The sequence below is a fragment of the Triturus cristatus genome, chromosome 7 (assembly GCF_964204655.1).
Source record: "Triturus cristatus chromosome 7, aTriCri1.1, whole genome shotgun sequence".
Taxonomy (NCBI): domain Eukaryota; kingdom Metazoa; phylum Chordata; class Amphibia; order Caudata; family Salamandridae; genus Triturus; species Triturus cristatus.
In genome coordinates this window covers 1,186,386,139-1,186,398,382 of record NC_140590.1, presented here as the reverse complement: position 1 = coordinate 1,186,398,382, position 12,244 = coordinate 1,186,386,139, and positions in this window count along the sequence as shown.

The window sequence follows — 12,244 nt, the reverse complement described above, 5'->3', positions numbered from 1 at the left end:
TGGCAGTTCGGGCTGGACTGTTCCCATGAGGCACAGGGTCAAGACTGATTTGCATATGGCCATGTCTAAACTGGGGTGGTGTAGTGGGCAAAAGAACGATGGATTTAACCCAGATCTCTTGACTGGGGGAGAATGTCTGCATTGTCAGCATTCCGTCCATCAATTGTTTGTTGTAACGCTTTTCGCCCTAAGTGGGATGGGTATTCCCAGACGTGGGACCCGTGCTCACTACGCCACTGGAGTCAAGCTATCCTGGCTGATGACGGCTGATAGCCAGAAACCGGTCCTAGGATGCTTGATTCCGGTCCAGTGAAGACATGTCTTGGCAGTTCGGGCTGGACTGTTCCCATGAGGCACAGGGTCAAGACTGATTTGCATATGGCCATGTCTAAACTGGGGTGGTGTAGTGGGCAAAAGAACGATGGATTTAACCCAGATCTCTTGACTGGGGGAGAATGTCTGCATTGTCAGCATTCCGTCCATCAATTGTTTGTTGTAACGCTTTTCGCCCTAAGTGGGATGGGTATTCCCAGACGTGGGACCCGTGCTCACTACGCCACTGGAGTCAAGCTATCCTGGCTGATGACGGCTGATAGCCAGAAACCGGTCCTAGGATGCTTGATTCCGGTCCAGTGAAGACATGGCTTGGCAGTTCGGGCTGGACTGTTCCCATGAGGAACAGGGTCAAGACTGATTTGCATATGGCCATGTCTAAACTGGGGTGGTGTAGTGGGCAAAAGAACGATGGATTTAACCCAGATCTCTTGACTGGGGGAGAATGTCTGCATTGTCAGCATTCCGTCCATCAATTGTTTGTTGTAACGCTTTTCGCCCTAAGTGGGATGGGTATTCCCAGACGTGGGACCCGTGCTCACTACGCCACTGGAGTCAAGCTATCCTGGCTGATGACGGCTGATAGCCAGAAACCGGTCCTAGGATGCTTGATTCCGGTCCAGTGAAGACATGGCTTGGCAGTTCGGGCTGGACTGTTCCCATGAGGCACAGGGTCAAGACTGATTTGCATATGGCCATGTCTAAACTGGGGTGGTGTAGTGGGCAAAATAACGATGGATTTAACCCAGATCTCTTGACTGGGGGAGAATGTCTGCATTGTCAGCATTCCGTCCATCAATTGTTTGTTGTAACGCTTTTCGCCCTAAGTGGGATGGGTATTCCCAGACGTGGGACCCGTGCTCACTACGCCACTGGAGTCAAGCTATCCTGGCTCATGACGGCTGATAGCCAGAAACCGGTCCTAGGATGCTTGATTCCGGTCCAGTGAAGACATGGCTTGGCAGTTCGGGCTGGACTGTTTCCATGAGGCACAGGGTCAAGACTGATTTGCATATGGCCATGTCTAAACTGGGGTGGTGTAGTGGGCAAAAGAACGATGGATTTAACCCAGATCTCTTGACTGGGGGAGAATGTCTGCATTGTCAGCATTCCGTCCATCAATTGTTTGTTGTAACGCTTTTCGCCCTAAGTGGGATGGGTATTCCCAGACGTGGGACCCGTGCTCACTACGCCACTGGAGTCAAGCTATCCTGGCTCATGACGGCTGATAGCCAGAAACCGGTCCTAGGATGCTTGATTCCGGTCCAGTGAAGACATGGCTTGGCAGTTCGGGCTGGACTGTTCCCATGAGGCACAGGGTCAAGACTGATTTGCATATGGCCATGTCTAAACTGGGGTGGTGTAGTGGGCAAAAGAACGATGGATTTAACCCAGATCTCTTGACTGGGGGAGAATGTCTGCATTGTCAGCATTCCGTCCGTCAATTGTTTGTTGTAACGCTTTTCGCCCTAAGTGGGATGGGTATTCCCAGACGTGGGACCCGTGCTCACTACGCCACTGGAGTCAAGCTATCCTGGCTGATGACGGCTGATAGCCAGAAACCAGTCCTAGGATGCTTGATTCCGGTCCAGTGAAGACATGGCTTGGCAGTTCGGGCTGGACTGTTCCCATGAGGCACAGGGTCAAGACTGATTTGCATATGGCCATGTCTAAACTGGGGTGGTGTAGTGGGCAAAAGAACGATGGATTTAACCCAGATCTCTTGACTGGGGGAGAACGTCTGCATTGTCAACATTCCATTCATCAATTGTTAGTTGTAACGCTTTTCGCCCTAAGTGGGATGGGTATTCCCAGACGTGGGACCCGTGCTCACTACGCCACTGGAGTCAAGCTATCCTGGCTGATGACGGCTGATAGCCAGAAACCGGTCCTAGGATGCTTGATTCCGGTCCAGTGAAGACATGGCTTGGCAGTTCGGCCTGGACTGTTCCCATGAGGCACAGGGTCAAGACTGATTTGCATAAGGCCATGTCTAAACTGGGGTGGTGTAGTGGGCAAAAGAACGATGGATTTAACCCAGATCTCTTGACTGGGGGAGAATGTCTGCATTGTCAGCATTCCGTCCATCAATTGTTTGTTGTAACGCTTTTCGCCCTAAGTGGGATGGGTATTCCCAGATGTGGGACCCGTGCTCACTACGCCACTGGAGTCAAGCTATCCTGGCTGATGACGGCTGATAGCCAGAAACTGGTCCTAGGATGCTTGATTCCGGTCCAGTGAAGACATGGCTTGGCAGTTCGGGCTGGACTGTTCCCATGAGGCACAGGGTCAAGACTGATTTGCATATGGCCATGTCTAAACTGGGGTGGTGTAGTGGGCAAAATAACGATGGATTTAACCCAGATCTCTTGACTGGGGGAGAATGTCTGCATTGTCAGCATTCCGTCCATCAATTGTTTGTTGTAACGCTTTTCGCCCTAAGTGGGATGGGTATTCCCAGACGTGGGACCCGTGCTCACTACGCCACTGGAGTCAAGCTATCCTGGCTGATGACGGCTGATAGCCAGAAACCGGTCCTAGGATGCTTGATTCCGGTCCAGTGAAGACATGGCTTGGCAGTTCGGGCTGGACTGTTCCCATGAGGCACAGGGTCAAGACTGATTTGCATATGGCCATGTCTAAACTGGGGTGGTGTAGTGGGCAAAAGAACGATGGATTTAACCCAGATCTCTTGACTGGGGGAGAATGTCTGCATTGTCAGCATTCCGTCCATCAATTGTTTGTTGTAACGCTTTTCGCCCTAAGTGGGATGGGTATTCCCAGACGTGGGACCCGTGCTCACTACGCCACTGGAGTCAAGCTATCCTGGCTGATGACGGCTGATAGCCAGAAACCGGTCCTAGGATGCTTGATTCCGGTCCAGTGAAGACATGGCTTGGCAGTTCGGGCTGGACTGTTCCCATGAGGCACAGGGTCAAGACTGATTTGCATATGGCCATGTCTAAACTGGGGTGGTGTAGTGGGCAAAATAACGATGGATTTAACCCAGATCTCTTGACTGGGGGAGAATGTCTGCATTGTCAGCATTCCGTCCATCAATTGTTTGTTGTAACGCTTTTCGCCCTAAGTGGGATGGGTATTCCCAGACGTGGGACCCGTGCTCACTACGCCACTGGAGTCAAGCTATCCTGGCTCATGACGGCTGATAGCCAGAAACCGGTCCTAGGATGCTTGATTCCGGTCCAGTGAAGACATGGCTTGGCAGTTCGGGCTGGACTGTTTCCATGAGGCACAGGGTCAAGACTGATTTGCATATGGCCATGTCTAAACTGGGGTGGTGTAGTGGGCAAAAGAACGATGGATTTAACCCAGATCTCTTGACTGGGGGAGAATGTCTGCATTGTCAGCATTCCGTCCATCAATTGTTTGTTGTAACGCTTTTCGCCCTAAGTGGGATGGGTATTCCCAGACGTGGGACCCGTGCTCACTACGCCACTGGAGTCAAGCTATCCTGGCTCATGACGGCTGATAGCCAGAAACCGGTCCTAGGATGCTTGATTCCGGTCCAGTGAAGACATGGCTTGGCAGTTCGGGCTGGACTGTTCCCATGAGGCACAGGGTCAAGACTGATTTGCATATGGCCATGTCTAAACTGGGGTGGTGTAGTGGGCAAAAGAACGATGGATTTAACCCAGATCTCTTGACTGGGGGAGAATGTCTGCATTGTCAGCATTCCGTCCGTCAATTGTTTGTTGTAACGCTTTTCGCCCTAAGTGGGATGGGTATTCCCAGACGTGGGACCCGTGCTCACTACGCCACTGGAGTCAAGCTATCCTGGCTGATGACGGCTGATAGCCAGAAACCAGTCCTAGGATGCTTGATTCCGGTCCAGTGAAGACATGGCTTGGCAGTTCGGGCTGGACTGTTCCCATGAGGCACAGGGTCAAGACTGATTTGCATATGGCCATGTCTAAACTGGGGTGGTGTAGTGGGCAAAAGAACGATGGATTTAACCCAGATCTCTTGACTGGGGGAGAACGTCTGCATTGTCAGCATTCCATTCATCAATTGTTAGTTGTAACGCTTTTCGCCCTAAGTGGGATGGGTATTCCCAGACGTGGGACCCGTGCTCACTACGCCACTGGAGTCAAGCTATCCTGGCTGATGACGGCTGATAGCCAGAAACCGGTCCTAGGATGCTTGATTCCGGTCCAGTGAAGACATGGCTTGGCAGTTCGGGCTGGACTGTTCCCATGAGGCACGGGGTCAAGACTGATTTGCATATGGCCATGTCTAAACTGGGGTGGTGTAGTGGGCAAAAGAACGATGGATTTAACCCAGATCTCTTGACTGGGGGAGAATGTCTGCATTGTCAGCATTCCCTCCATCAATTGTTTGTTGTAACGCTTTTCGCCCTAAGTGGGATGGGTATTCCCAGACGTGGGACCCGTGCTCACTACGCCACTGGAGTCAAGCTATCCTGGCTGATGACGGCTGATAGCCAAAAACCGGTCCTAGGATGCTTGATTCCGGTCCAGTGAAGACATGGCTTGGCAGTTCGGGCTGGACTGTTCCCATGAGGCACAGGGTCAAGACTGATTTGCATATGGCCATGTCTAAACTGGGGTGGTGTATTGGGCAAAAGAACGATAGATTTAACCCAGATCTCTTGACTGGGGGAGAATGTCTGCATTGTCAGCATTCCGTCCATCAATTGTTTGTTGTAACGCTTTTCGCCCTAAGTGGGATGGGTATTCCCAGACGTGGGACCCGTGCTCACTACGCCACTGGAGTCAAGCTATCCTGGCTGATGACGGCTGATAGCCAGAAACCGGTCCTAGGATGCTTGATTCCGGTCCAGTGAAGACATGGCTTGGCAGTTCGGGCTGGACTGTTCCCATGAGGCACAGGGTCAAGACTGATTTGCATATGGCCATGTCTAAACTGGGGTGGTGTAGTGGGCAAAAGAACGATGGATTTAACCCAGATCTCTTGACTGGGGGAGAATGTCTGCATTGTCAGCATTCCGTCCGTCAATTGTTTGTTGTAACGCTTTTCGCCCTAAGTGGGATGGGTATTCCCAGACGTGGGACCCGTGCTCACTACGCCACTGGAGTCAAGCTATCCTGGCTGATGACGGCTGATAGCCAGAAACCAGTCCTAGGATGCTTGATTCCGGTCCAGTGAAGACATGGCTTGGCAGTTCGGGCTGGACTGTTCCCATGAGGCACAGGGTCAAGACTGATTTGCATATGGCCATGTCTAAACTGGGGTGGTGTAGTGGGCAAAAGAACGATGGATTTAACCCAGATCTCTTGACTGGGGGAGAACGTCTGCATTGTCAGCATTCCATTCATCTATTGTTAGTTGTAACGCTTTTCGCCCTAAGTGGGATGGGTATTCCCAGACGTGGGACCCGTGCTCACTACGCCACTGGAGTCAAGCTATCCTGGCTGATGACGGCTGATAGCCAGAAACCGGTCCTAGGATGCTTGATTCCGGTCCAGTGAAGACATGGCTTGGCAGTTCGGCCTGGACTGTTCCCATGAGGCACAGGGTCAAGACTGATTTGCATAAGGCCATGTCTAAACTGGGGTGGTGTAGTGGGCAAAAGAACGATGGATTTAACCCAGATCTCTTGACTGGGGGAGAATGTCTGCATTGTCAGCATTCCGTCCATCAATTGTTTGTTGTAACGCTTTTCGCCCTAAGTGGGATGGGTATTCCCAGATGTGGGACCCGTGCTCACTACGCCACTGGAGTCAAGCTATCCTGGCTGATGACGGCTGATAGCCAGAAACCGGTCCTAGGATGCTTGATTCCGGTCCAGTGAAGACATGGCTTGGCAGTTCGGGCTGGACTGTTCCCATGAGGCACAGGGTCAAGACTGATTTGCATATGGCCATGTCTAAACTGGGGTGGTGTAGTGGGCAAAAGAACGATGGATTTAACCCAGATCTCTTGACTGGGGGAGAATGTCTGCATTGTCAGCATTCCGTCCATCAATTGTTTGTTGTAACGCTTTTCGCCCTAAGTGGGATGGGTATTCCCAGACGTGGGACCCGTGCTCACTACGCCACTGGAGTCAAGCTATCCTGGCTGATGACGGCTGATAGCCAGAAACCGGTCCTAGGATGCTTGATTCCGGTCCAGTGAAGACATGGCTTGGCAGTTCGGGCTGGACTGTTCCCATGAGGAACAGGGTCAAGACTGATTTGCATATGGCCATGTCTAAACTGGGGTGGTGTAGTGGGCAAAAGAACGATGGATTTAACCCAGATCTCTTGACTGGGGGAGAATGTCTGCATTGTCAGCATTCCGTCCATCAATTGTTTGTTGTAACGCTTTTCGCCCTAAGTGGGATGGGTATTCCCAGACGTGGGACCCGTGCTCACTACGCCACTGGAGTCAAGCTATCCTGGCTGATGACGGCTGATAGCCAGAAACCGGTCCTAGGATGCTTGATTCCGGTCCAGTGAAGACATGGCTTGGCAGTTCGGGCTGGACTGTTCCCATGAGGCACAGGGTCAAGACTGATTTGCATATGGCCATGTCTAAACTGGGGTGGTGTAGTGGGCAAAATAACGATGGATTTAACCCAGATCTCTTGACTGGGGGAGAATGTCTGCATTGTCAGCATTCCGTCCATCAATTGTTTGTTGTAACGCTTTTCGCCCTAAGTGGGATGGGTATTCCCAGACGTGGGACCCGTGCTCACTACGCCACTGGAGTCAAGCTATCCTGGCTCATGACGGCTGATAGCCAGAAACCGGTCCTAGGATGCTTGATTCCGGTCCAGTGAAGACATGGCTTGGCAGTTCGGGCTGGACTGTTTCCATGAGGCACAGGGTCAAGACTGATTTGCATATGGCCATGTCTAAACTGGGGTGGTGTAGTGGGCAAAAGAACGATGGATTTAACCCAGATCTCTTGACTGGGGGAGAATGTCTGCATTGTCAGCATTCCGTCCATCAATTGTTTGTTGTAACGCTTTTCGCCCTAAGTGGGATGGGTATTCCCAGACGTGGGACCCGTGCTCACTACGCCACTGGAGTCAAGCTATCCTGGCTCATGACGGCTGATAGCCAGAAACCGGTCCTAGGATGCTTGATTCCGGTCCAGTGAAGACATGGCTTGGCAGTTCGGGCTGGACTGTTCCCATGAGGCACAGGGTCAAGACTGATTTGCATATGGCCATGTCTAAACTGGGGTGGTGTAGTGGGCAAAAGAACGATGGATTTAACCCAGATCTCTTGACTGGGGGAGAATGTCTGCATTGTCAGCATTCCGTCCGTCAATTGTTTGTTGTAACGCTTTTCGCCCTAAGTGGGATGGGTATTCCCAGACGTGGGACCCGTGCTCACTACGCCACTGGAGTCAAGCTATCCTGGCTGATGACGGCTGATAGCCAGAAACCAGTCCTAGGATGCTTGATTCCGGTCCAGTGAAGACATGGCTTGGCAGTTCGGGCTGGACTGTTCCCATGAGGCACAGGGTCAAGACTGATTTGCATATGGCCATGTCTAAACTGGGGTGGTGTAGTGGGCAAAAGAACGATGGATTTAACCCAGATCTCTTGACTGGGGGAGAACGTCTGCATTGTCAGCATTCCATTCATCAATTGTTAGTTGTAACGCTTTTCGCCCTAAGTGGGATGGGTATTCCCAGACGTGGGACCCGTGCTCACTACGCCACTGGAGTCAAGCTATCCTGGCTGATGACGGCTGATAGCCAGAAACCGGTCCTAGGATGCTTGATTCCGGTCCAGTGAAGACATGGCTTGGCAGTTCGGCCTGGACTGTTCCCATGAGGCACAGGGTCAAGACTGATTTGCATAAGGCCATGTCTAAACTGGGGTGGTGTAGTGGGCAAAAGAACGATGGATTTAACCCAGATCTCTTGACTGGGGGAGAATGTCTGCATTGTCAGCATTCCGTCCATCAATTGTTTGTTGTAACGCTTTTCGCCCTAAGTGGGATGGGTATTCCCAGATGTGGGACCCGTGCTCACTACGCCACTGGAGTCAAGCTATCCTGGCTGATGACGGCTGATAGCCAGAAACTGGTCCTAGGATGCTTGATTCCGGTCCAGTGAAGACATGGCTTGGCAGTTCGGGCTGGACTGTTCCCATGAGGCACAGGGTCAAGACTGATTTGCATATGGCCATGTCTAAACTGGGGTGGTGTAGTGGGCAAAATAACGATGGATTTAACCCAGATCTCTTGACTGGGGGAGAATGTCTGCATTGTCAGCATTCCGTCCATCAATTGTTTGTTGTAACGCTTTTCGCCCTAAGTGGGATGGGTATTCCCAGACGTGGGACCCGTGCTCACTACGCCACTGGAGTCAAGCTATCCTGGCTGATGACGGCTGATAGCCAGAAACCGGTCCTAGGATGCTTGATTCCGGTCCAGTGAAGACATGGCTTGGCAGTTCGGGCTGGACTGTTCCCATGAGGCACAGGGTCAAGACTGATTTGCATATGGCCATGTCTAAACTGGGGTGGTGTAGTGGGCAAAAGAACGATGGATTTAACCCAGATCTCTTGACTGGGGGAGAATGTCTGCATTGTCAGCATTCCGTCCATCAATTGTTTGTTGTAACGCTTTTCGCCCTAAGTGGGATGGGTATTCCCAGACGTGGGACCCGTGCTCACTACGCCACTGGAGTCAAGCTATCCTGGCTTATGACGGCTGATAGCCAGAAACCGGTCCTAGGATGCTTGATTCCGGTCCAGTGAAGACATGGCTTGGCAGTTCGGGCTGGACTGTTCCCATGAGGCACAGGGTCAAGACTGATTTGCATATGGCCATGTCTAAACTGGGGTGGTGTAGTGGGCAAAAGAACGATGGATTTAACCCAGATCTCTTGACTGGGGGAGAATGTCTGCATTGTCAGCATTCCGTCCATCAATTGTTTGTTGTAACGCTTTTCGCCCTAAGTGGGATGGGTATTCCCAGACGTGGGACCCGTGCTCACTACGCCACTGGAGTCAAGCTATCCTGGCTGATGACGGCTGATAGCCAGAAACCGGTCCTAGGATGCTTGATTCCGGTCCAGTGAAGACATGTCTTGGCAGTTCGGGCTGGACTGTTCCCATGAGGCACAGGGTCAAGACTGATTTGCATATGGCCATGTCTAAACTGGGGTGGTGTAGTGGGCAAAAGAACGATGGATTTAACCCAGATCTCTTGACTGGGGGAGAATGTCTGCATTGTCAGCATTCCGTCCATCAATTGTTTGTTGTAACGCTTTTCGCCCTAAGTGGGATGGGTATTCCCAGACGTGGGACCCGTGCTCACTACGCCACTGGAGTCAAGCTATCCTGGCTGATGACGGCTGATAGCCAGAAACCGGTCCTAGGATGCTTGATTCCGGTCCAGTGAAGACATGGCTTGGCAGTTCGGGCTGGACTGTTCCCATGAGGAACAGGGTCAAGACTGATTTGCATATGGCCATGTCTAAACTGGGGTGGTGTAGTGGGCAAAAGAACGATGGATTTAACCCAGATCTCTTGACTGGGGGAGAATGTCTGCATTGTCAGCATTCCGTCCATCAATTGTTTGTTGTAACGCTTTTCGCCCTAAGTGGGATGGGTATTCCCAGACGTGGGACCCGTGCTCACTACGCCACTGGAGTCAAGCTATCCTGGCTGATGACGGCTGATAGCCAGAAACCGGTCCTAGGATGCTTGATTCCGGTCCAGTGAAGACATGGCTTGGCAGTTCGGGCTGGACTGTTCCCATGAGGCACAGGGTCAAGACTGATTTGCATATGGCCATGTCTAAACTGGGGTGGTGTAGTGGGCAAAATAACGATGGATTTAACCCAGATCTCTTGACTGGGGGAGAATGTCTGCATTGTCAGCATTCCGTCCATCAATTGTTTGTTGTAACGCTTTTCGCCCTAAGTGGGATGGGTATTCCCAGACGTGGGACCCGTGCTCACTACGCCACTGGAGTCAAGCTATCCTGGCTCATGACGGCTGATAGCCAGAAACCGGTCCTAGGATGCTTGATTCCGGTCCAGTGAAGACATGGCTTGGCAGTTCGGGCTGGACTGTTTCCATGAGGCACAGGGTCAAGACTGATTTGCATATGGCCATGTCTAAACTGGGGTGGTGTAGTGGGCAAAAGAACGATGGATTTAACCCAGATCTCTTGACTGGGGGAGAATGTCTGCATTGTCAGCATTCCGTCCATCAATTGTTTGTTGTAACGCTTTTCGCCCTAAGTGGGATGGGTATTCCCAGACGTGGGACCCGTGCTCACTACGCCACTGGAGTCAAGCTATCCTGGCTCATGACGGCTGATAGCCAGAAACCGGTCCTAGGATGCTTGATTCCGGTCCAGTGAAGACATGGCTTGGCAGTTCGGGCTGGACTGTTCCCATGAGGCACAGGGTCAAGACTGATTTGCATATGGCCATGTCTAAACTGGGGTGGTGTAGTGGGCAAAAGAACGATGGATTTAACCCAGATCTCTTGACTGGGGGAGAATGTCTGCATTGTCAGCATTCCGTCCGTCAATTGTTTGTTGTAACGCTTTTCGCCCTAAGTGGGATGGGTATTCCCAGACGTGGGACCCGTGCTCACTACGCCACTGGAGTCAAGCTATCCTGGCTGATGACGGCTGATAGCCAGAAACCAGTCCTAGGATGCTTGATTCCGGTCCAGTGAAGACATGGCTTGGCAGTTCGGGCTGGACTGTTCCCATGAGGCACAGGGTCAAGACTGATTTGCATATGGCCATGTCTAAACTGGGGTGGTGTAGTGGGCAAAAGAACGATGGATTTAACCCAGATCTCTTGACTGGGGGAGAACGTCTGCATTGTCAGCATTCCATTCATCAATTGTTAGTTGTAACGCTTTTCGCCCTAAGTGGGATGGGTATTCCCAGACGTGGGACCCGTGCTCACTACGCCACTGGAGTCAAGCTATCCTGGCTGATGACGGCTGATAGCCAGAAACCGGTCCTAGGATGCTTGATTCCGGTCCAGTGAAGACATGGCTTGGCAGTTCGGCCTGGACTGTTCCCATGAGGCACAGTGTCAAGACTGATTTGCATAAGGCCATGTCTAAACTGGGGTGGTGTAGTGGGCAAAAGAACGATGGATTTAACCCAGATCTCTTGACTGGGGGAGAATGTCTGCATTGTCAGCATTCCGTCCATCAATTGTTTGTTGTAACGCTTTTCGCCCTAAGTGGGATGGGTATTCCCAGATGTGGGACCCGTGCTCACTACGCCACTGGAGTCAAGCTATCCTGGCTGATGACGGCTGATAGCCAGAAACTGGTCCTAGGATGCTTGATTCCGGTCCAGTGAAGACATGGCTTGGCAGTTCGGGCTGGACTGTTCCCATGAGGCACAGGGTCAAGACTGATTTGCATATGGCCATGTCTAAACTGGGGTGGTGTAGTGGGCAAAATAACGATGGATTTAACCCAGATCTCTTGACTGGGGGAGAATGTCTGCATTGTCAGCATTCCGTCCATCAATTGTTTGTTGTAACGCTTTTCGCCCTAAGTGGGATGGGTATTCCCAGACGTGGGACCCGTGCTCACTACGCCACTGGAGTCAAGCTATCCTGGCTGATGACGGCTGATAGCCAGAAACCGGTCCTAGGATGCTTGATTCCGGTCCAGTGAAGACATGGCTTGGCAGTTCGGGCTGGACTGTTCCCATGAGGCACAGGGTCAAGACTGATTTGCATATGGCCATGTCTAAACTGGGGTGGTGTAGTGGGCAAAAGAACGATGGATTTAACCCAGATCTCTTGACTGGGGGAGAATGTCTGCATTGTCAGCATTCCGTCCATCAATTGTTTGTTGTAACGCTTTTCGCCCTAAGTGGGATGGGTATTCCCAGACGTGGGACCCGTGCTCACTACGCCACTGGAGTCAAGCTATCCTGGCTGATGACGGCTGATAGCCAGAAACCGGTCCTAGGAT